The sequence below is a fragment of the Lepisma saccharinum genome, chromosome 5, assembly GCF_977018435.1.
Source record: "Lepisma saccharinum chromosome 5, izLepSacc3.1, whole genome shotgun sequence".
In the NCBI taxonomy this organism is placed as follows: Eukaryota; Metazoa; Arthropoda; class Insecta; order Zygentoma; family Lepismatidae; genus Lepisma; species Lepisma saccharinum.
Window position 1 is genome coordinate 14,750,257 of NC_139233.1, and position 26,741 is coordinate 14,776,997.

A 26,741-nucleotide genomic window follows, 5' to 3' on the forward strand; every position below is an offset into this window, starting at 1 on the left:
CTACCAAGAGTCCAGAGCGCGACCAACAGTGATAGTGATAGGTGCTGGGTAGAGATGACGCCAGCGGCTCGTTTGTTGATTCGCTGCTCCGTGACTTATGACTCGCTCCAAAGCTGCCAATGCAAAGCAGCCAGAGATGTTACGAAAGTAATCTGACTCTACCAAAGATTTATGCACACTACTACTTATGATAAGGAATTAAATATGCATTGAGAGAAATCCAGTTGACGAAAAGGAAAGTTCGTGATTAATATTTTATGCATATATATTTGGCATTAATATCCTTTCCAGGGCACTTGCTTTTACACAAATTTTGCCAATTTGTAATTGCACATTTTAATTTAGAATAATTTTAACAATTATTTTATTATTAGTATTTGTGGTTCACTTGGTTCGGAGCGCCTCTCACCGAAATACGTTCCTAGATATGTGCTTGTCTGTGGGGCCTGTGTTGTGTTGTCCCTATATGGTAATTGTCCCTTCATCCATTTCATCTTATCACTCATCCCCATCGTTCCGATTAGCCAAAAGAGGCAGAAAAGCGAAGTAAAATAAGACAAGTCAATCAATCGACCGAAGAAAGAATTAACAGGCAGTTGGTGGTTCCCATTGGATTTACAATCCAAATCTCTTAGGCTCGTGGACATGAGAAGTACAGTTCTCTAGGATCACAGCTCCAACGAGAGCGTCGGGTTATGTTTCTTCCTTTTTGTCCAATCGACGTGGGAGGAGACTGTTTGTCCGAGGCTGGCGATCGTCTGCGAGGAGCGTGGGAGGGAGTTGCCTCCGGGGGCCAATGCATCTGACCTCTCGACCTCGGGAGATGTCATTCGGGGACAACTTAACGAGATCCAATGCCGAAACAAAAAACTTCTCGGACTACATTTCTTTACGTAGCCCACTTCGGTGGGTGCCGGAGGAGTCGCGGGGGAGGTTGACCTTCGGAATGCTTCGGTGTGGCTGAACTTGTCCAGGGGTAGCCTCCGGGCCGGTGATGCTCCATTTGCACAGTGCTGCCACCTCACTGCCCGTTCTGGAGACTTGCTGGAATGGAACTACAGTAGCATAAAGATGTGTCCAAAGCTTTTTTTTCTGGATCCACAGCCACTATAATCCTCTGCCGACTTGTTCATATGCGTTTGTGATTGTCCCTTCATCCATTTCATCATAGCATTAATCTCCATTGTCCCGATTAGCCAAAAGTGACAGAAAAGCCATGTAAAATAACCTAATTCGATCAAGCGTCCAAAGTTCCTACCCTCCGATTAAGATTTTAAAATAACGTCTTAACAAAGATGTACGATAACACTCGAACTGGACATCGAAGGTTCAAGGTTCACCTCCCAGCGTGGGTATAGGTTTTCATTTAATATATATATATATATTACTGAAGGTACATCCAGATTTTAAAATTTGAACGGTAAAATATTGTGAATTTTAGTTAACTTCTAACGGTGTAGAATGTCATGCAGATCAATAAATGCTATAATTTTAAATCTGTGCTTTATGGCATTTAATTGTATTGCACCTTCTTCCATTACTTCTAGTACCGGCACAACAGGGAACTTTAAATTCAATCTCCCACTAAAGGTTTAACTGCCCTTCTTAGTCCTGGCAGTAAAATATTACAAGACTAAATCATAAAGACACGTAAAAAACAGAATGCCGCTAAAATTATACTTGAATATTAGTATTAAATTTGCACTCTTGGTATTGCCCATATCAATAACGAAAATGTAATTCAATTGATAGTTGGCAACACTCGCAGAGCCGTGTGCGGAATGTTACAGCAGTTAGTATCTTGCTCTGTGTCACAGGCTGCGTCAAATCTGGTCGGATCCGGTGCCGAGGATTTGAGGAGAAAATTAGTCTAGTTTTCTTCTTTGGTCGTTCCGCCGCTGACCTCCCATGTTGGAATCTGCTCCTGGATTCTGCTCTGCGTTCTTCCATCTTCGTGGGTGTACTTTGCACTTTTCTACCCTTGTTTTGCGTGGAGTGTGGTATTTGATGGGGAGAATGAGAGGACTGTATTCCCCTCATTCTTTGTAAGTTTTTGTTCTTGAGGAGTTTTATATTTTTTGTTATTTTGCGTCGCTGTTCTGCCACTTTTGGCTAATCGAGACAATGAGGATTATTAGCTGAAAAATTGATGAAGAGAGACTCACATGCATGACCAGGCCGGTGCTTCAACCCGGAAACCGAAAGTTAACAATTTAGCGCTATCGGCCTGTGTATCCACCAATGTAGATTCACTTACAGTTAAAACAGGCAGTATGCATGGACGTCCGCAGGATTTTCCCAGGGAGGGTTAAACAAGATACTTTTTTTTCCCCAGCTGGGGCAAACAAGGCACGTTGTCCCCTCAAAAAGTTGCTTCAATTTGAATTTATCATGTTCATGCAATTATTAACATATATTATTGTGGCTGAAATGAAATTATATGTGTGAAATATATATACGTAATTTTTGGTTGACTAATTTTCCAAAGGAGGGCCGTGGCTCCCCACTTGCCCCCCTTCCGGACATCCATGGCAGTATGTATTATATTTCTGGAGTGATCAAGCCTAGTAGAGCACATTTAATAATAATAATACAGTTTGTAACAAATATGTTAATAAGACTAATAATATTATTAAGTGGATCAATAATAATTACTATTACTATTATTATTATATGAACAGGTAAAAATTATATAAAAATAGAGATGTAATAGCATGTATTCAATATATAGGCTATATCTAATTAAATCACTAAAATTTGTATGAACACAGTTCTCGTGCCAAAGAAATTGTCGAAACATGTTTTAATACAGCAAACTAATTTTTTGCTTATTTAATTTTGGACTTTGTAAATGCTTCTGGGGGACCGGGTCCCCTGGACTCTCCCCTCTAAACACGTAATTGGTTAAAAATGAAATAATTTTCTCAGGATCATAAATATTACGGACACAGTTATATTGTATAACATCTATATGCTTCTAAACACGTATGAATTTCCCTCCGTTTCCCAGACTGTCTATAGGTAAGGGAACGATACCCACTATCAGCAGTGATGAATTGTCCTGAAATCGCCCAAGGCGCCAACTTAGATCATAAACAGCGCAAATCTGACAAGGTGGCGAATATTTTGAATCGTTAACAGATGAAAGTTAATAAAAGTTTCTCATCAGCATTAAGTACAGTGGGAAATGCATCCCACTGTACTGCGAGTGCTGAGTAGTGGGTTGGAAACATTTTCTCCTTGCTCGTTGAAAGAAATACAATGCTGGTAACTAATACTTAACATGAAGGCCGTGTCTTTTGAATAACTGTTACAGGAAAGATTAGGGAATTGGTAAAACTTCCTACTAAAGCTTTTGTTTCAGTGCTCGAGCTGTCGTCTACCTAATTGTCCTTGGAAGAGAGTTTAAGCTAATCATTGTGATTTTTCAGAGATGCTGTTCGATAATTAATCAACTTAAAGTTTCATAAAATGCCTCACAAAATAATTTTTAAAACTACTATCAGAGGAATAGATTGGAGTGGGAATTATGAAATATCGGAAGAGATGTTTCAGATGGTTACCAGGGCATCTTATGTTCAAAAAAAAATATTTCAAGTGATAATTAGGGAAAGGATTTTGAGGTGCAAAGGTCGGGAATGGAAAAAAAAAAAAGGTTCAGAAAATGTTTTCAAAAAGGTGAAAAATAAAGGTGCTGATAAAATGCTCTCTTTTTCTGCGAATTCTGTATATAATGCGCGCGGACCGCACAGAGAACTATGGTTGCGCGCGGACCGCGTAGAGAACTGTGTTTCTGCCGAGTAGGTTTTCTTGACGTTTGTGTTTTCTCTCGCGAGTTTTGCTGCATTATCTTGGGGACTATTGGGGCTGCAATGATTATATTATAACATTTTATAGCTCTTGTTCTGCTCTACAAAATGAGACTACAGGATTTTATGTGGCTGCTCAAGAAGAGTGAAAGGATGGGAAAAGGTGCTGAAGCATCAAAGAGGAGGTAAAAATGGGATAAATGTGCTAATCTTACGAAAAGATGCAACAAAGTGTGTTCATTTTACTTGATTTCATATTCTGAAATACATATCTCAAACGATCGGTGTGAAAACAGATATATTTTTGGAAAGATGCTGCACCGCTAGTGATAATATCGGGTGATCCGTTTGAGATGTCAGGAAAGTAAACCGTTGTGTACAATAGGTTAATGTACGTATCTCTGAGCAGTTTGTTGTAATATATGCAGAAAGGGTGTAAGTTTTGAGTGAGTGCAGGTTTACAGACTTCCGCCGCGTGGCGCTAGCGTTCATGGTAGATAAAGATAGTGGTGAAGTCACAACAGCGCACAATGTATCGTATGAAATTTTCGAGTGTTATATGCACACTACCACAGTCAACGGCAAAGATAATGGTAGGCAAATTGTCCACCACTGTTTTCATTACTTCTGTATTCTGTGTCCTGTGTTGTATTAAGGAATGAAACTATGTCGGTTCGAATCAGGCATTGTTCTCTGATTATTGACGTCTTTATTTAAATTCATTATCATCACATTGTGTAATACAGACCGAATGAAAATGGTGGTGGACAATTCGTCTACTGGTTCTTTCGCCGTTGGGTGTACAGCCACATGGCGTGTGAACCTGCACTCATTGAAAACTTACATCCTTTCTGCATATATTGCAACAAACTGCTCAGAGATACGTACATTAACCTATTGTACACAACGGTTTATTTTTCTGACATCTTAAACGGATCACCCGGTACATTATTTTAATTTAATTTAACGTGATATTCATGACCTCATCGTTTCTGGCACCCTACAACCTTGGTCATTGGTGATCTGTAATCCTGTATAGTCACCAGGAAAAATGTTAAGCGTGAAATAACGTTATGCCTTCGATTGTGAATTTGGTGTTCATTATGGAAGCCGTGAGTTAAGCTGTTTGACAGTACATTTATTATTGCATGTTAATTAGTGTTTATGTTACAAGTTAAGGTATGTGTAAAACGCGTGCATATTATCCTGTGTGTATACTAGGGTGATGACTTTTTCATTTTTTTTCTCAAAAAATATTTCCTGTAGCACAAATGGATGAACTTTTGCCTATTAATGACTAAAATGAGGTATATTCCACTGAAATATTGAAAAAGGTCACGCACAAACCATTTTTAAATTTTATGTATGCCATTTTACCATTTCATAAAATTGTATTAACAATATTTATATATAATATAATTCAGCAAACAGAGTTGTGCAATAATTTATGCACCAGAGAATTGTATGGAATATTCCAGAAAATCATAGAACGCTGTGCGCCGTCTGGCCGGATTGCGACGTCACGGTGACGTAATTACATGGGAAGCTTCTGTAGAGTACTAAAATTTTCTTCAGCTGTTTCGCAGTGTGGTATAAACTGCTATATAAGCGAAGTGTTCAAAGCGGGTAGTTGAGTTTTGATTAGATTAATTTGGTGTCAACATTATTATTGCCTTATAACTATTGCGCAATGCGCAATTTCGCATTATCCAGAGTATATTATAAAGAAATCCTTTTATTATTTGGTGAGCTACATTGAACTCTCTCGCTAATTATAATTGAGCATCTAATATATTATTAGTGTCTGTCTTTTTTTTTATTTTCTATAATTGTTTTTTTTGCTTGTTTTTAAATAAAATATATGGAAACTCAATAACAGTTTCTTTAATTTGTTACGTATTTAATATTTACGTTAAGGCCTTTTCTATTTCTGTTGCTGAGTAGAAGACAATATGTCGTTCAAGAAGACCTCTTCTAACACAGAGAAGAACAAGGAAACCTGGACAAAGAACTTAGTCCAGTTTCAAGCGCCATCAAAAAGAGGCAACGTGTCAATTTATGAAGCACCCTTGAGTGAACGGAGTCACATGCCCCTGAAAAGCCACGTCATTGGACGCTTCAAATTTCTTGAATCCACTGCCAAAGAATGGGGAGAGAGGATCAGTCTAATTGCTGTGGAGCTTAAAGCCCTATAGAGCAAAACATTGAACTTCCCGCATATATCTGATCAAGCCATTTGTGCAAAACTAGCAAACCTTCTGAAAGACTATGAGCGATGCAGAAAGAAACAAAACTTTGATTCATTGAATGAACTGTTTGACGTGACCAAGGTGAAAGGCGAATGGATGTGCAAAGAGGATGAGAAAACCTCTACAAACTGCAAATTGAGAGCAAGGGCCAGGTTGGTTATTCCAGTTGCAAACATGCTAGTGCAAAGACCATCCACCCATCCAAGCGAAAGAAGGCAATTGAAGCGACTGTGTCAACACTTACCAGCTCAACATCACCTGATTGTTCCGACAGTTACACGGACTCATCCGACAACAGCAAAGACAGTCCTTGGGAGGATGAGAATGAAGCATCAACGAGCACAAAGAAGCATAACCCAACAGGCATTGCAAGACGCCTTGTTCCAAGCTCAAAGCTGTCGTCCCATAGAGCAGCAAAGGTGTGCCGCCAGCTTTCTGGTGAGGGCATTGAAATCCCAACACCATGTCAGTCAGCAATCCACAAGGCTATCTACACGAGAGCTGCTCAGATGAAGAAGCACTTGGTGAGCACGCTTCATCTGGAGAAGTTGGAGCATACACTTTGACGGCAAACACATTGATGGCTTTGAATATAAGGCCGTGGTCCTCAAGAATGAAGCAAAAGAAATTAAGTTGTCTGTACTCAAATTGAAAGATGGAAAAGCTCAAACAATCGCAGAAGGACTCCAGGATGTGTTAGAGGAGTTCAACCTGTGGCGATCAAGTGTGATGATTGTTGCCGACACAACAAGCGTGAATACCGGCAAGAAGACGGGCGTTGTTGTTCAGCTGCAGCAAATGTTCGAAGAGAAAGGTCACCCCAAACCCAAGTTCATCAGTTGCCAGCACCATGTGCTGGATCGCGTTCTTCGCGTTGTCATGGACGATGAGCTCCATGGTTCGACTAAATCACCAAACATCGAGTACTTCTTTGTGCAGGATTTGATGAGCAATTGTGATAAATTGAAAGCAGCCTTCAGCAACGGTAAAACTGAAATAAAGGAAACCGGCAGCTGGAGAGACGACTTGAAGTTTCTCTACCACCTCACTCGTGTCTTCCGTCATTTCACTGACAGGAATGAGATCCCCTTCATGAAGTTTCAACAGATCCCAAACATCAGCAATGCACGATGGAACTCTCGTGCCATTCTAGCCCTTCTTGAGTTTATTCTGATGCCTGAAACCCGGAACAGGCTGCGTCAAATTTGTTCATTCATTTCCTACTCATGGGCTGACCATTGGTTCAGCAGTCAATTGTTCAGCGCTGAAGATTTTGATGAACTATCTGCAGTTCTGAATGACTACCCAACAGGTCTCAAATGCTTGAAAACCCACTGGAAAACAGATGAATCTCCAATCAACATTGTCCAAAGCAACCAGTGCTGTGAGCGTGCGATCAAAGTTATGCAAGACTTGCAGGACTCCTGCCGCAACAAGGACAACCTCCCACTGAGATTCATCCTGTTCAATGACATCATCGTGAATAATTGACTTCCTCGTGTGTTTGATGACCCTATATAATGTTGTATATATGTGACTCTAAAGCTTGTGTTCAATTTTATATCTGCTTACAGTGACTTCAAAAAATGGGCAAAAAAACTGATAAATAAAATTTTTAAAATCATTTTGTGCGTGAGGTTTCTTTATCTAATCACCTTGAAAGTAAGATTTTATGTAATCTTTAATGAAAGCTCATCAAATTATGATACAGGGAAATGAGGTTGTAAAAAAGTCATCACCCTAGTGTATACATGACAAAAAGTGCAATGATGGCAATGTATCATAATGTGAAGTAAATAAAGGAAAAAACGGGTGTGTCGGCAAACACTTGTCTAGAAATATATTTCGGCGGAGGGGGTGTCTAGTAATAAGTGTCAGGTGTCTAATAATAATAATGAGAATAATAATTGTTATTATTATGTTTAAATTAAAATTATATTAAATTAATTAAAATATTAAAATTTATTAATATTGTTATATTAATAGGTAAAACGACGGTGTAAGGATACTGATATAAAAGCATCATTATTTAGCTTATGCATAGTTACTATTGGCAAATTTGTAAAAAACAACAACAACTGCCGCGGCGAGGAAATTAATGTCAATTAGATAAATAATTTATTTTTTATTAAATATCACAAAAGAGAATTGGATCCAGTAGACGAAGAGTAAACTTACTGGCAATATAGTATGCATATGATTATTAGTACAGAGCATTTCCTGACATTCGCTACAAGACTCGGCGGCAAGCTGCCCGGCGTCAGCGATTGTCTTTTTCCAGTGAACGGTGTCCGCGACAGTCGCACGCTACAGTCTGTTTCTTTTCGCTCTCTTTCCCTTTCTGTTGACGTTGCAGACTGATGCCAGTATAATCCTCCCTCGGAAGTTGTGTTGTGTCGTGTCCGTGTGTTGAACATTGTGGCTTAATATGGCACCACAAAGGTTTACATTACAACAAAGGATTTATCTTGTCTAGAGTCGTTTTCACGTTCAGAAGACACAACGGCGCTTATGGAGAAACCGCACAGTGTTGCCAATACAGCGCTAGCTCATGTCGCCGGGAAATGATGACCTTCCTTCACAATGAAGGTGTTACATATTTTGTATATATAATGATAATTATATGTAATTATTAATATTAATATTATACTGTGAACGTTACAGTTACCCTTTTTACTATGATCCATTGCGATCACTACACACGCGAGTGTAATGCACGAATATGACACTTCAGAAATCACTTAAAAAATTAAAAATCACAGAGCTCACACAACTGAAAACACTTTTTCGGGAGAGGGAAAAAGTCTAAACAGACCAAAGCAGATCTCTCACTCAAGTAAGGGGAACATGGCACATGGGTTAGATTAAGTTGCAACCCAAACAAACAAATGAGTTATGGCCCACGTGAACTGATAAGACGTGAATGACTCAAGCAAGGCATGTCATATTTCTATCTTGAAGACCCATATTTTGTCACGTGTTGGAAAGCCTTTCAAGGGTTAATATGTTGTCTATGAATTGATGTGTAAGTTGGGAACTGAAAAGTGATCTTCATTTCAGTATTAATGTCGACAGTAATGTAAACGAAAACAACGTGTATTTGCGACAGCACTAATGTTGATCACAACAGCAGCATTGGAAATAATTGTCAATTATTAAATTTAAGTAATTTCAATTCTATTATAACAAACAGCATGAAGTTCATATTTTTACTGAATGGAAATAAAATTACTCGAAAACTTGGTGGTGACTAGCCGGAATGCTGCTGTGAGTCAGCTCAAGATGGCCAGACAACGTCTCCTTACTTCGCGCGCGGTTCGGGTTAAAAAGAAACTCCAAATGCATGGAAGTAATATTTCTGGGAACCTTTGAGTGGTTATAAAAAATAATTTCATTATTTTCTCCACAACTTTGTCGCTGGAAGTTTTTACTTGGAATTACAGAACAAAAAATGGCCAGCGACGACATTTTCTACTGCATGAATGTAAAAAATCTCCACATACTTTATTTGAATATTTTTTAATGCAAATATGCTTTAAAGTATTGATAAATTCTGAGTACTACCGTCACCTATGACAATTAAAGAACAGTGTCCATTTTTTTCATAATGAAAGCTTCAATTTTACGGCATGTTTCAACGGTAGGAATGAAAACAATGTAAAAATTGTGTTTTCACAGAAAATTTGCGTTTTTAATTTATCTAAAATTATGTAAGCAAGTTACCAGTTTTTTGTGTTCACCATGGTATTCTCTACAAAATTTCCTGCAAAACTGCAGGTACCGATTTCACTTAAGCTAAATTTGTAAATCCAGAAATTTGACAACAGCGCGCTCGTATCTCCCATAAGAAAAGCATTGCCCATAAGAGCCCATTGTGTCTTCTGAACGTGAAAACGACTTTAGTGTTACTTCGGAAAGAGGAATTGTGGAGAAGTGCGACGACGTTTTGCAACCAAATTTGCTGGTGTTCCCGTTCCACATAGGACCACTATATTAAATCTCGTAAAAATGTTTAGAGTAACAGGGTCAGTTCTGCATAAAAATGGAAAGAAAAACCCACGTGTACTTAGTGAGGAAAAACTCGATGAGATAGGACTAAGGTTAGAACAGCCTCCTTGTGTTTCAAAAACCACAGCTAAAATTCTTAAATCTAAAATAAAGTATACAAAGACAATCCGCACACCATCCGTGAGTTAAAAGAGAGTATTGTACGAGAAATCGGGAGAATTACAGTAGACGAACTTGCACGTGTAAATGCCAATTTCCTTCGGAGATGCCAGGAATGTGTTGCAGCAGAGGGACATAATTTTCAACACCTTCCGTAGTCAAGGTTAGTACACAATAAAAAAACTGTAATTTTAATAGCCGACTCTAGCGACTGCCGCGGATCCCGTTCACCGGGAAAGAGAAGCTCTGACGCCGGCCGCTTGCCGCCGAGTCTCGTAGCGAATGTCAGGGAATGTTCTGTAGTAATTACTGTCATTTAAAGTCATATTATCCCAACATAATCCTTGCCTTCCAGTAAGTTCGACGGAAATAAATAATCCTCGATTAAACAACGAGTATATTTTCATTAATTAATTTTTGTACTTAGTAAGTCTTTCGGGGGTTCCAGTCTCCCTGGACCCCCGCCCCTTGTGTATCGGCTATTCAGTCCTCTGGTATTTATATATTTGGTTTTCATTTTGTTATTTAGCGTCGCTTTTCTGTCACTTTTGGCAAATATGAGGATGAGTGATGATATGATGAAATTGATAAAAGGACACTTAACACAAAGAACACACATGCCTGCACCGGAATTCGAACCCGGGACTCCTGACGTCGTAGTACTCTTTGGTAACTACTCCTGCATAGAGGTGGACTCTGGTGAAGAGAACGATGTAACAATATATTACTTTATTTCTAGTAGTAATTGTTATTTTATTATCACTATTTCTCTACTAAATTTTATATGAGGACCCTCACCCATCCCTTACAAAAATGTTGGTGACGTTCATGACGCCGAAAAAATGTCGTGGCTACTCTCAGATTTAGTTCAAAACCAACTCTCTTGCATTTCAAGTACCCCACCCTCACTTCCCACTACCATGTTACAGAAATAGTTCCCCGTATTATCACTTCAAATTCTCCGGGTGAAAGCAGGGGCCTCAACCTGAAGGGAAAAGCTTCCTCCTCCACGCTCGGAAATTTGGCAACGTCGACTTATATTGCGTCTTCCAGGGAATTCCAGGATAGTGGGTGATCTTTGGAATGGGGAGGCCGTCCACCCCCTCGCTTCTAAGGACCCAAATTTTACCACCGCATTTCAAACTCCCCCCACCTATCCTTGTTACCTGTCATTTCGAGTCTGGTCAGCAGAGCTCGAGGCCACGTCAGGGTTGCCAGCATGCCTTCACAAAATCTGCTAATGTCATATTCGATATTAGTAACGATTATCATTTATCTTACTTTTCTACGACACCAGGGGATCCCTGTTCAGTTTCTGGGTGTGTTTTTCGTCATGGAAATAAAGTGAAAAGGTGAAAATGCGTGACGTTATGCCAAATAGAGTTACGCGGAAAATAGTTTTAAATAAAGTTGGGATTGGAATGTAATGATTACGTTATACCACAGACCCGCGTTATGACCCTGATGAAGCCTGCATTTTTTAGCAAGTTTCTACAAGTAGTTAAGTACCTCACGAGTCAGTCCTTGAGTTTCAGTCCACTTTAAACACAGAAAAGCTAATTGGTACTGGACCTACAGTTTAAAGTAGGATCCGAACCACCGTGTGCCTCCACCGGGCCATTACCACTACTGTGTAGACTAGAGTCTATTCTGTGTGTGTGTGTTTTCTATTAGAATTCAAGACTTCCACCATTCGAAATTAATTTGGGACCTCCTCGATGGCGTAGAGGTAACGCCTTGTAATCGAAGTGTCCCGGGTTCGATCCGACTCCACTTGCAGTTTAATGCAGAATCCTATTCGCTGTGGAATGTAGCTCCATCCGGAATCGAACCCAGAACCTTGGTTACAAGGTGACGACGTTACCACTATGCCATGGAGCTGGAGCCTGTTGACAGCGCAGTTAACAATGAAGCATGAAATGTCTACAAGATGACTTTTTTTTCATTGGGTGACTCGTGGTTAGCGCATCGAGTCCCATCCTAGGTGTTTTCTGGGTTTCGAGGCCGGAGTCTATTGTTTTCAAGTAGCTTCCAAATTGTTCTCACGATGCTGGGTCAACACCGAGAATTTGGAGTACCCACCGAGGATCAAATCCGGGCCTGCTCGCACTAAGAGTTACAGAACTGACTGTTCAGCTACACAGAAGCTCGTTTTATCACAAAGCTGTCTCTTCGTATGTGTATATGTAGGTGATGGAACCCCCTTAAGCTCCCCCTTTCTTGAATTATTCTCGGCGTGCCCCTGGTAATATTGAATACACGACAAAACATACCACTTGATGGGACGGCATCAAAAATCATTTACCGAAATTACGATTTTCTCTAGTTTTACTGATTTCACACTTTATCCAGGCTTTGGACTGGCAAAATTACTATATAATGTGTAGTATATAGCTATTTAGTGGTTAAGCTGTCGTCCACATTTCTTTCTTTTGTTTTATCTTTTCATCTTTTTTCTTTCGATTTTCATTTTACAGTAGTTACGTCAGCAGCAAGAATATTGTCTCTTGTCATGTCGGAGGATCGTTCTGTTTCATTCCAATTTCTGCGTGTAAGCTATTGACTTCAAACAAGATCTTAGGGTTTCGTTTTCTTCATAATGGCGCTTCAGTACAGTTCCACACTGTTATTGGAAATTCCGCGTTTTGCAACAAACTATTCACAAAGTAATCAAAGAAAAGAGAGCTTCGCTGATTCTGGGGCTTGAGAGTGTATTTCCAGCCATCTATCATAAACTTAAGCAACCTAACCTAACCTAACCTTTGTCGTGTAGGTTGCCTCCCTAGAGTATCGTTGTAAATCTTGGTAATTGGCTTGTCTTCCTCTCGAACCCTTTTCTCCGCCTCTTGCATACGCGGAAGTGGTACGTTTTGTCGCGGAGTAAATATTTTGAAGTTCTTAGTGGATCCTTCACAGGTAGCTGTTTATGTGAGTGGTACGTTTCGTCGCGAAAACCCAAGTGGCACGTTTTGTCGGGACACCGGAAGTATTGGTTGCCCATCTGTGTTCAATGAGTTTTTAAATACTGTTACTGACGTGTATTGAGGTTTCTATTAGCGTTGAAGTGAAATAAGAACATCAAAGGGAAGGGTTATGTATACGGGGAAGTATACCGTTACCTTAAGCGAGAGTTAAAAAAGGGTGTAAAGAGCTCGTTGAGAAAGGTTATAAGTGCAAGGTTATAAAGGGACTTACACAGCACATGAAAAAGTTACGGATAGACTAAATACTTCCTCAGACACAGTACAAGAGGCCCGTTCTGCTCAAAAAGCTAAAAAATATTAGTAAAAACACTGTCATTGTCTCCCAACATGTATGATAAATCAAAATAAAAGAACTCGATGAATCAACGTGGTTCAATATACTTTATAAATTGCACATTGTTTTCTATGTATTAATAATATTCATTACATAATAGATGTACCATACCACACACAGTTACAGTGTCTGTGCCATATTGATTGATTGATTTGATGTTTTAAGTCAATTTTATGCACACTAAGGCTAATCGGGACTGGACCTACAGTATAAAGTGGGATCCGAACGACTGTGTGCCTCCACCGGGTATCGAACCCGATTACAATAACTAAAAATATGATGTACATTCGAAGTTAGGATGTTTTTTTAAAAAAATAATTAAAGTAAAGTTTCCTCTGAGCTACGGAAAATTTTGGAGGAGCCAAGACATCCCTGTTTTGAAGACTATGGAAGGTACCCGGAAGGGAAGAACCAGATAGAAGGAGAAAGAAGGGGAGAGCGAAATGTGCAAAAACGCCAGCACGCGTCGCTTGACGGAGGAGAGGTTGAAGGTCGCACCCTCCTGAATGAGGCGGGGGTGAGCGGGGAGGACAGAAGAAGCAGATGGCGCTTTAAAGAGATGAAAAGAGGGAAGAGGCACGTGTCCTTTCTTATTCAATCTAGGAGAAGAAGCAGAGCGTCGAAGTACAAAACGTTGACCACCAAAATAATGCGTCGCCCCATTCAATACTATTAGTGCAGGAGGGAGGGATCGGATTTTTCAGCGAGCAAATCTGTTTTTCCTTTTTATTTGGACAGGGGACGTTGATAATCGACGCCAAACAACGTCCTTTATGGGGTTTTCCCTCTACCGGTTGCTAAGTTTCCAACACAACGGCGAAGCTTCTTGAGATTTACGAATTTCCACGTGCCTTCGCGTAAGCTTTTTATATTTGTATTTCTTTGGGAATGACCGTTGACCGTTCCTTAGTGAGTCAGTTTCGCCATATCTCGCTAGAGGAGAGGGGGGGTCCTAATTCAATAGTCTGCTTTCGAAATGCATGAAAAAAATATTTCAAAGTTATATTTTTCCAAGAGGTAGGAAGTTTGTACATTCAGAGGAAATCATAACGGATTACACTTCAGCGAGTGCATGAAATAAAAACGAATAGATGCAAGATTGATTGATTGATTTGATGCTTTAAGTCCACTTTATGCACAGTAAGGCTAATCAGGACTGGACCTACAGTTTAAAGTGGGATCCGAATCACTATGTGCCTCCACCGGGTATCGAACCCGGGACCCCTTGATTACAGGGCAACGACGCTACCACTGCGCCATCGGGGAAGCCAATAGAATGTTATCGAAGGATCACACAGAGTGTCCAATACATCTCAATACATTTGTGCAGTGGCGTACTTTGGATTTTCGTAAAGGGGCATCTGATTTTCTATATTATCATTGGCCAGTCTTCTAATTTGCCAGGATATGAATTTATCGGTATATTACATCTTATACAAGATGTTTAATTCTTCTTTGTAGCTAATCAGTGGTGATTTATCCATTCTAGTTTTTTTTACTTTTAACCACTGTTATTTATTTAAAAGAGATTTACCTACGTTTCGGAGGCTGTTATTTGTATATAGAGGTCCTTGTGACCGACAGACGCAGTGGAGCCTAGGCCACCAAGAATAATCCTCCAAGGCAACCATTTATATGATATAACAGACTACACGCTACCCTGAAGACGGAGGCAGATTCAGCCTCCGAAACGTGGGTAAATTTCTTTTTAAAAAATAACAGTGGTTAAAAGTCCAAAGAACTAGAAAGATGTTTAATCTTGCTAAGGAAGTAAAATTAATTACCACTATACACTATTTAAATTAGATAATTGGGATTTAGCCCTCCGAGCCCCCTGGCTACGTTCTTGCACGAAGGATCATGAAGTACGAGTCCATAAAGCTTTTCTCCACTTATTTTCCTCGTCATTGGAGCTCGCGAAACTCTCGGAAAAGTCCGAAGAGGCGCAGCAGATGAAGTTCCTAGGAGGAAAAAGAAAAAAGGGGGAAAAACGGTTCTCTGCTTTGTCGTCTCCATGGCAACGCACGCCGCTTTCCATGTGGTCCGTGCTCTGCCGATTGACTGGGTCACGTGGCTGATGACGACAATGCCCAGGCTCGGTCGCCATGGGAACCTAGCTGGGGCGATAGGTGAAGGACATCTTCGGCGTCTGACACAGTCAAGGCCACGCAAGTTCAAGAGCGTCGGGGGGATGGGCGGGGGTGAGGTCAGGGCGCGGTGTAGGGTGGCCGAGAGCGGTCGCCATCTCTCCGGAGCGGAGTTGAGGGTGCGTACTTCCGTGTGGGTGAGGGTGGAGTGTGGTAGGTATTATGTACTCGGGGTGAATTTGGATCCATTTTGCCATGTCGTAGCCTTCCTCCGTGACGGAGTGGTTATCATATTGCGCTACGACGCCAGAGATTCCTGGGTTCGAATCCCGAGTTGGCGTGTGTGTGCTCGTCGTGAATGTCCCTTCATCTCTTTCCTATGTTATAGCAGCCTACTTTCGTGTCGGAGTTGTTAGCACAACAGGCCACAGCGCCATGGGTCCCGGGCATAGGCTTTTTTTTATGAATGTGCCTTCATCAATTTCATCATTCATCCTCGTCCTCGCGAAGTACATCTTGGTAGTAAAGCGAAGTGAAATGAACTTAATGAATCAATCCTATGTAGAAAGTAGACTTGAGAATTACATTAGGCTCCAGATCGTTCTGACGGGCATAGCAACGCTTCAGAACCTGTTTGATCGATGAAACGAACTTCTTCTGAATCAATTTTTATCTACCTTTGTCTCTTAAATAATTCCTTGTTTATACTCCAATTCCACGGTGTTTCGAAACGAATGTTTTTTGCAAGAGGGAACGAATCATGAAAGATTCCCGTCAGTTTATGACGAAAATACCTCTCTTGTTATCAATTTGCGTCGTCTGTATATACCTCTTCAGTGTTTCCAACTTTATACACTCACAACAGCAAGATCTGATTAAGGGAAAATATGCTTCTGGTGGACAACTCTGCCAGTTGCTGAAATACTTCTAATAGTGCATATAAATGCATATTCTTACAGAATTTTTTAAAACAATGCGTGCATAATCTTCATTACATTGCTTTAATTTAGACTCTCCTTGTACATTTCCTTGGCTTCCTGTTTCATAGTTTAATAAATAATCTACCTTCAATTGCTATAACATTAATGTATTTGGGGTTACAATTTCTGTCAGTCAGCTCACCAAAATGAATATGGACCACACAGACCCAGAAAGTGCGAAATTGCTTGTAGAGAATAAAGCGGTCTTAAGGGTTAAGTCAAATTGAAAGCTTAAATTTGCACGAGGTATGAACTGTTATTTACAGAATGACCCCAAGGCTGGAACACTGATCACGTGAGCTTCAAAGGGCAATTTTTGTCATTTTAAAGAGGCGCCTCTTTCATACATTTGCACCAGTAGAGAGCAGCGGTTTCTTGTCGTTTGGAAGCCTAAACCTTCTGAAATTTTCCAGCAAATGAAAATTCAATATCTCTTACCATACCATCAAGTTTACGATTGGAGGAGAAACTTCGACAATGGCCTCAGTTCGCAGGCAGATGGGGGAAACGACCTTCGCAGTGGTTAATACGCGCTTTTCAAAGATTCATCTTCTAGAGGTATACGGCCACTAACTCAGATTTGAAAATATATGTAGATTAGCAAAAATGCTAAAATGCAGCAATCTACTATAGAGCGACCACAAGGAAAGAACCTTGGGTCAAAAGCATCCGCGCACCTTTCCCTTCCTCCGTTCAGCTCGGCCCATAAAAAAGCATGCCCCACTCTGCCCCTCCCCTCCCCGCGGGAGTACGGTGCACAGTAGTTGCGGGTCTGCGCCGGTGTTTTTGCTTGTGATTCCACTATGCTAGGCAGAAAACAAAACCAAATTAAGGTATTGATTTGACTCTCTGTATTTCACGTTCTTTTTGTGTCTCATTAATTTCGATCTGCCTATTTATAGTATTTGCTCTCCATGAATCCACGCCCAAATAGCTATTTATAGCCTGATTCTGGCCCTCCCTAATTTTGTTTTCTATAAATGATGTTACAGACTATTCCGATGCATGTCCACTTTTGCCATATCTTAATTTCCAATAATCTTGTACTGCAGTTATTAAGAAGCTGTCCCATTCAATACATGAATCGCACGCATCAAATACGCATGCAAATTACTCGGCCATCATGCCTTTTTATTTGCAATCGGAATGTTGTTTGGGAGAGCACTTCTCCATAAGAGCGCACCCTGTACATTATGCAACCACAATATCTCTTGCATATTGCGGGTTGCTTATCGCCCCTTCCTACTTCGGGATTGTCTATATTTAGTCAATTTTCACAGAGCTGGGTCTTTTGTTTCAATAAGTGATCCAGTATAAAGTAGAGTACTGCATATTGAACCACTTTCGCTTGGTTGTACTCGTTCGAGTTTTCCACCCTCGAGTGTATACATTTGAATATCATTTTAATATGACAATAATCATGCCTATATGTAAAATATCCGACATGGTAGTTTCAGCCCACAATCATCTATTTCATTTTCATATATCACTCTGTTGGTAAGATGGACTAAACTACATTTTAACATGGAGATGATTACTATGTTCACTTAGGTTTCAATTTCACTGCCTCTTTCACTTCACAATCCATATTTGAGGGCCCTCTACCAAAGACAAATAACGGTTATATGCGTACTACTGGGCTTCGAGTGTATACCGCTCGTTTTACCTGTTCGAGCATTATTCGCTCGAGCGAAGAAGCTCTGAATTCCATGCGCTATCTAGCGTCGTCCGTGCGAACTATTTGACGCCCGAGCGAAATCTCCTTGAGTTCCTCACAGCGCCTGCCTAGCTATATGTTCTGCATCACATCGTTCGTTCGTATTACAAATGTTGTTCAAATCTGACATTAGAAGTTATTGTGAGAGATCCCTAATTGAATGTCTCTATTTTGATACATGATAATCATCCACTATTTAACATAAGAACGTCTGGAATGCACAACCACTGGGAACAGAACTGTGGCTTTCTTGATTTAAAGACGATAAATAGCGCAATGTTATGTTAACTCTAAACACATGAGCTCTGAACAAGATGCTACAAACAGTTTCAAGCCTCTCCGATGGCGCAGTGGTAGCGTTGTTGCCTTGTAATCAAGGGGTCCCGGGTTCGATACCCGGGGCAGGCACATAGCACAGTGGTTCGGATCCCACTTTAAACTGTAGGTCCAGTCCCGATTAGCCTTACTGTGCATAAAGTGGACTTAAAACAACAATTCAATCAATCAATCAACAAACAGTTTCAATGTTAAGCGTTTACTATAGAATCAATCCATCAATTGAAGTTTCGGTCTTAAGTCAGGCTACCAACAGAGATCTATACCCTGTGCCAGCTAACTGTGGAGCAGGACCGCGCAAAGCGGCAGAAAAAGAGGAGGGGAATCGAGTGGTGAAAGCCAGAGCGAATCAAGGAAAGCGGGTAACTCCTGTCGCCCATTCCGTAGTCCTGTTCCTCTCACTGTTCATTGGTGGAGGCGTTTCTCGTCACTACTTGCGCAGAAACTTGTTCTCGTTCGCCTGCTCCACGGTTAGCTGGTACAGGGTGTAGGTAACCTGTCTCTATATTATTTTCATGACTCTTTACACTTTATGCTTACAAAATTAAAATACTTTAACAGAGGTTCATTCAGAATTTTCCATCTGTGGGGGGAAATATCGATTTTAGCCGTAAAGATTATTTAGTCAAAACGAATATGAATCGAACTTTTGTGAAAAGTTTTAGGGGTGTGTTCAGAAAAAAAATGGGGATGTTAGTGGGTGTTCAGGTGTGTAGTTAAAGCACTGCTAATACATATAAATTCACGGAGCAAGCAATGAAAGAATATATTGGAATGATAAACTAAATATGCTGACCAAGGCAGTAATTTATTTTATTAAAAATATAAACTAAACGTAACGTTTCAACCTTCTAGCAAGGTCTTCTTCAGACTCTGTATCAAGTACAAAAGTAACAAGATACAAAAACAGGGCCTTATACACAAACATTACTCCCTCCAGACTATTTAGAAAGTTGTTTGGAACTTTCTAGAAGGTGACTTTCACTTTCACCATCTTTACTTTCACCTCAAAGGCTAAACTCAATTACTTCCATATAGAATGTGGTTGGACTTTTAATCTCATGATCTTTTTCCTTGATTTTTCTTCCTTCTCCTCTCCTCTTTCTCTCTTGTCCTTTCCACTCTTTCTAACATCTTCTTCCATTCTTTGTTTAACTTCAGTCCCCCATTCCAGTTCATTGTGTCTTCTTCACCTTTCATCTCTATTTCCTTGGCTTCCTTCCATTTTCTCACTAGCATTCTCTTCTCCCTTCCTATCTGCTTAGCCTCATCCCACTCTATGTCGTGTCCTGTTTCTCTCGTGTGTTTAAATATTGCATTTCTCTCTCTCTTAAGTCGTACATCATCCCTATGTTGTTTCAACCTGTCATTGGCTGAATTGGTTATGAATGAATGGGAAAAGAAAGTGATAGAAAAGGGAGGTGACAAAATAATTCTGTTTTGCAGATATGTAGACGACTGTTTTGGCATATGGAAGGGAACGAAGAGGCAGCTTGACATTTTTGCCAAAGAAATTCAAGATGAAGGAAGAGGGATATTATTGGAACTTGAAATAGAAGAAGAAAACAGGTTAAGCTTTCTAGATATATTGATGAAAAGGAATAGAGGACATGAAATTGAAACCGTTTGGCATCAGAAAAAGTGTGCAGCAGGGGTATTCTGCCACAAAAGAAGTGATGTAGGTGAGGTGACAAAAATAAATTTTATAAAGAATATGGAGGACAGAATCAAGAAAATATGCATGAAAGAATGTGAAAAAGAAGGCAAAATAAATAGCCTATGGAAACAGCTGGAAAAGAATGGCTATGAGAAGCAGGATAGACTGGACATAAACAGAAGAAGGAAGAAAACTGGCAGGGAAGAATTGGAAGAGAAAGAAAAAGAGAGATGGTTTGGAATAAGGAGTATGGGGAGGACCACGGAAAAGATATGCAAAGTGCTTAGGAAAGCGGGAATTAAAACTTACAGGAAGGGAGGGAGAAGCATCTTAGGAATAGCGAGGAATGCTAACAAGAATAAGGAAAACAGAGAAGAGGAAGAGGAAGGGATTATCTACGAAGTGAAATGTAAAGAATGTCAGAGTGTGTACATAGGAGAAACGAAGAAAAGGCTGAAAGACAGGTTGAAACAACATAGGGATGATGTACGACTTAAGAGAGAGAGAAATGCAATATTTAAACACACGAGAGAAACAGGACACGACATAGAGTGGGATGAGGCTAAGCAGATAGGAAGGGAGAAGAGAATGCTAGTGAGAAAATGGAAGGAAGCCAAGGAAATAGAGATGAAAGGTGAAGAAGACACAATGAACTGGAATGGGGGACTGAAGTTAAACAAAGAATGGAAGAAGATGTTAGAAAGAGTGGAAAGGACAAGAGAGAAAGAGGAGAGGAGAAGGAAGAAAAATCAAGGAAAAAGATCATGAGATTAAAAGTCCAACCACATTCTATATGGAAGTAATTGAGTTTAGCCTTTGAGGTGAAAGTAAAGATGGTGAAAGTGAAAGTCACCTTCTAGAAAGTTCCAAACAACTTTCTAAATAGTCTGGAGGGAGTAATGTTTGTGTATAAGGCCCTGTTTTTGTATCTTGTTACTTTTGTACTTGATACAGAGTCTGAAGAAGACCTTGCTAGAAGGTTGAAACGTTACGTTTAGTTTATATTTTTAATAAAATAAATTACTGCCTTGGTCAGCATATTTAGTTTATCATAATCATGGAAACAAGGCTTAATGGTGTTATAATATATTGGAACTTTTAACATTTTTACATAGAACAGTAAAAAGTTAAGACTCATGTAATAATATTGCTTTAATTGGGATCAAACATGATTACGTTCAAGGTAAAACAACACTTTGATTTTTAAGTTCTTAATACACGAGTGGGCCATAATATGTGAATTTGGAGACTGAACTTCAATGAACTTCATTATTAGTAATCATATTTTCTAAAAAAAAGTAATTAAGTGGGATAAATGGATACATAGACAAGATGAGGTTTTCAAAGCTCCTGAGAGATGTATATAATGTGTCATGGTTTTTGATGGCCTATACAGGCCCGTAGCTAGAAATGATCTCCATGGGGGGTTTCCGAGTTATCGGGGGGGGGGGGGCTTTGTAAACCAAGTCAATTTTTTAAAACAACAGTATTAAATGAAGTTAAATTATGTGTGTGTGAGAGGGGATCATTAAGTTATATAACATTTATAAATATCACACAAATACTACATTTTTATACATGTTTTAAAACAGCTCTTTGGGTGTTAATTGGCTAATATTGAAATCATCCCTTACACACTCCATACTACTTTAGGTGATACAGGTGTTTTATCACACACACAAAATGCACAATATTCATACACAGTGCCTACAGTACATTCCACCCCCGGCCGAAGCAAGGTAACTCTCCTTCGTTCCCAAAACTTGCAAGCTATTGACCTTTGGTGCAGATGCGAAGGGAATTTGCATGATGACATCAAAGTCACACATTTCTGTCTAAACGGGTGGTCGCAACAGGGTTAGCAAAAGTACAGATAAAGAAGTTCCCCTATGAAGGAACTTTCTAAAGTATAGAGAAGAGAATCTTCTGAATACCTGCAGCCACTTAGACTTCAGCTCATAAACAAGATGAGCGAATGTAATAGCTGCTGTTCATGTTCTGTGGATATATCCTTAAAGTTGCGAGCTATCTACATTTTCGCTCTTCACTGCAAACAAATTATGCAAAAAAGTTTCTCCTAATGTTAATGGGTGTGATGGCAGTGCCAGGGGGGCTGAGCACTCCCCACCTGGCTACGGCCTGGGCCTATATCAGCGTAACTACAGTGTATTGAACTTATAGGTTTGATTATGCTGGAATAAACCTACTACACACTGTCGTCTCAAGAATCTGTGGAGCAAAGCCTCGCATAACGGTAGAGAAGGGGACGAAGCGAGTGGGCGGAGCGAACGTCTGTAGATGCTGCCGCGCTTCCCCTCTCACGCGTTCATTGGTCGAGCTCTCTCGAGTCACTACTTGCGCAGAGGACTTGTTTTCGTTCGCTCGCTCAAGAGATACCCTGGACAGAGTGTATGCAGGCATAAGCTCGATCTCATAATTTAATAAGTGACGCCAAGAAGTTCCTGACACGCGAAAACTCTCTTTTAATTAATTCTTTCGATTGTTTTCATCTGTCCTTATCTTCTATGAAGCCGTCTTTCAAATACATCTCGTGAAAAACGAAAAGTTCTGCACGTTGCAATATGAAACACGGTGTAAATATCCCTTTAATTACGATGTTTTTCTCTTAAGACACGGTAAACACATGCAACATAGACCCCTCAAATTAATACATGCCCATTTAGCGAAGGCCATTAAATTGTGCAGCGTCTGGCGCAGTTAAATCCCCAGCGATCTTCGATCAACCGGAGCTTAGCAGCTCCCTTCGAAGCCCGTGCATGGGATTAATATGGGAGCCGCGTGACGTCATTCTGGAAGGGACTCCGGGCGTGCTTTCGACTGGAGAACAAACAGCGAGCATGTTGTGACGCACGAGGAGCCCCGGTATGACATCTCTTCAAAGCCTCTCCGGCAGCTGAAAGAACGCCCTCGCAAGTCCACACCCAGTGGCTGGAAGCTGCTGGAAAAGGTCGCGTGCAAGGCTGTGCGGGATGAAATATCATTTGCTGGAGTTCCAGGAATTTTCCACTTGATTTTTACACGGACATTTATTAAAGAATAATCAAAGGCGCATTTGCTTTCGCAAGATGTGATTGTTACAATTCGTAGATAAGGTTTGCTATATACAGGGTGATTCACAAGTATCAGATCCTAAAATTTTTTAGCGTTACCAGTTATACACAGCATGGCGTTATTTATGTGTGTTGTAACCCGTCTTTTTTTAGGCTTAACTTTACAGGAGCGTTTAGCTTCTAAGGATTAGCACGGTGCAGGTTGTAATTCTTTCTAAAATCATCGTTGTGGTGCGATTTAAAGTTTCTTAGCCAAAATCCAAGTCACCGGCGAACTTGTGAGAAACACCTAACATGAGCACGAATAATGATTATGATAGACAAAAGAGAATGCCGAGAATGAGGGTGTGTGTGTGTGTATGTGTACACATACACACACACACAGAGAGAGAGAGAGAGAGAGACTGAGACTGGCTTACATATTGTTCAAACATCATTCGAAAATGTTCTTGACACCTCTGTGTGTAGGCAAGGCGAGAATGTGGTATTTTAGCTGAACATAGTCTGAAGACAAAAACTTTTCCCTCAGATAAGTTATGCCGATATTTCCCACTATAATCAGATGAAAAACTGCAACTTAGAAATTCATCCTGCATTAGACGAATTTTAAAAATTGTATATTTACAATTTTTGGTGTGCATGTTGTGTCCGTATGTGCTATCAACGTCGACGTCTCCAAGCAAGTTACACTCTGACCTCCATCATTTATTAATTCCTGCGGAGTAATAACTATTTTAGAAAAGAATCCACATGAATTTATCAATCAATAGGGTGCTTGGTGACCAAAAGACTTAGCCTAACTTACGGACTACCACAATGAACCCTTACCACCCCTTCCATTTTCTTGATGATACCCTTAAGCAATAAATGATCCAGGCTATAGAGCCCTGGAGACACGGTCTTCTCAAATGCTCTCTGACATTCTTAAATACATTAAAGTTAATCATTGCACTATCGGAAAGGCTATTATCAGATGGGGAAGTGCCAATGTCGAGAATGTATGGATACTTACCGTGAATGTGCTTTCGTGGCTCGCTCAAATGACCCATCTACAAGGCTACAATATACCCCGTTGCAGTAATAGTCATGGTAAGAATAAAGCTACCCTCTGCATAGAGCCGCGGTAGGGCGTCTGACTGCTACGCGGGATATCCGGGTTCGATTCCCTGCGTGGGTGATCTATGGTCGGAATTTTCCCGGCCTTGTCCCCGCATAAAGCGGCTCTGGGGACCACCAAGCCTCAAAGCAATGGGTACCTAGGGGGAGGGGGGTAAAGGCGACTGGAGCGTGGTGCTGATCACATTACCTCCAAAAATAGGAAAGGTCGAGAATGTGTGGAGCCCTACCCCCACATCCTTTAAATGTGCCTTCATGCACGGGGAACTTTACCTTTACCTTTTTTTACCTGCACATTTCAATATATGGGAGGGATGTGGAGATGATGTGATCAGTACCAAGCTGCGACCGCCTTTACCCCCCCAGGGTTGCTCCCATGTACCCTGGGTGAACCCATCAGGACATTGCTGGAAAAATTCCCACCAAGAATCAGCCAACCCGGGAATCGAACCCGGATCTCCCACGTGATTGCCCTACCGACAGGTCCGCCCCGTTTTTGTGGAAGTAGTAGTAATTTTTATAATAATAATAGCAGCGTAACGGTGCTAGTGACGCAAGTAAGGTGCCTGCGATCTGCGCAAAGTTAAGTTTTAACTACGGGTTACTCTGGAAATGAAATCAATAGCGCAACGACGCCGGCCGGTACTCTTTGACGCACTTCCACACACACTTACGCAGTTTCGCCTGCGTGGGGAATCCCCTTCATTTTTCCCCACTTGCGTATTCGCAGTCCCGACGAATCACCGAACACGGCGACCTGCGCCAACATGATCGGCATGGTTCGTGGCTGCTTCGGCAAGCTTCGTGCCCGAGCGACGTTTCGGTCCTCGGCGACCGCCGTGGAGCAGATCTCGGAAGGCAAGAGTGAAGGGCAGAGGCCGGCGACAGCAGCTGCGGACCTCGGCCGAAACGTGAGTCTTGATTTGGAATACGTGTTCCCATGTTGCAAGTGTCTGTGTGTTGTGGAGATCGTTGACGACATGCAAAAAGCGATCGGTCCAGATGTGTCGTTCTGTGTGTGTGTGTGTGCGGTGATGGTCGCGTGACCTGTTTTTCATCTTCTTCTTCGAAGGTCATGACCCGTACGTAAACACACGCGTGTAGCTGTTGTGTTACACATGACCGTAAGTGCTCTTGGCTTTGTGTGTGTGCATGCATTGCGAATGACTGACACCTGCGATCTGACCATATTCATGTATGTAGAAATATACAGTAGCTCTCTATTTTTGAGATGTATGTTTGCAATTTATAGTTGCGCACTTTACCGACAATGTTTTTATCACGTTATGTATTGTACTGTGGGTGTGTATTACTCGATTTCTGTTCGATTCGCCTTGCTCGATAGCCTAGTGGTAATGTCATCGCCATTAAGTCAAAGTGCCTCTGTTCCCTTCTCGGAACTGTCTGAGGTTCGATTCCTCTTTACAACTTTGTCGCTTTGTAATGAAGGGGTCCCGGGTTCGATAGCCCGGTGGAGGCACATGCCATAGCAGTTAGTTGAATCCACTTTAAAAACTGTGTTCCAGTCCCGATTAGCTTATTTGTGCATAAAGTGGACTAAAACAACAACAAAAACACATCATATCCTCTTTACAACTCTGTTGTCAGTTCCGCTTAGTCTTTGCTGAATGATGCAAACCCTGTCAAGTTTTATGCATTATGCAGATCTATGAAACGTGAGGTACATATTTGCAAATGAGTTTTGCAAATATGTTAGTGTTACTGTTAAGCGTTAACAGCACTATGAAAATAAGGATAGAGGAGAAGGAAACGTTTTCTGGTAGAGGAAAGTCACATTTAAAATTGACTTAAAAGTTTGCTTGGGGGAGGGGCGGACTGGTCAAGCGGGGTCACCCGCATCTCTGGTGTCGTAGTGCTGTTAGAAATTTTGAGTTCTTGTTGCAAGTCCATTGTATGTGTAGATAAGCTAATCGGAGCTGGATCTACAGTTTACATTGGGATCCGAACCACCGGGTATCGATCCCGGGCCCCTTTATTACAAGGAGACCACGTTACCACTACGTCATCGGGGCGTCCAGTGAACACAAGAAATTAAGCGTTGTCGCTGGAAAAACAGATTCATACCTACACAAGAATTCATTTCGATCTATCACTATTCACCAATCCGCTATCTTTGGGTTAACTTTCCAATCAGTGACGTACCAAAGTTTCTCGAAAGGGGGCGGGAGTTACGTACGTCTAGTAGTCAGTCCTAATTTTGCCACCGTTTTCTG

At 40.8% G+C, this 26,741-nt stretch overlaps 1 protein-coding gene across 4 annotated transcripts in view; it reads left to right on the forward strand.

The window, feature by feature from the left end:
• The window catches only part of klu (zinc finger protein klumpfuss), a 200,787-nt gene that overhangs the window by 126,683 nt on the left and 47,363 nt on the right, over nt 1-26,741 (forward strand). Inside the window, exon 1 of one of the 4 annotated variants that reach the window (XM_083122190.1) lies at nt 25,366-25,418. The exons of 2 other annotated variants lie outside the window; for them this stretch is intronic. The gene's annotated coding sequence lies outside the window, so the exon portion shown is untranslated. Of the gene's footprint in view, nt 1-25,365; nt 25,419-25,546; nt 25,632-26,741 lie in introns of those variants that run through there. One more of the 4 variants, XM_083122193.1, reaches the window with a different exon arrangement.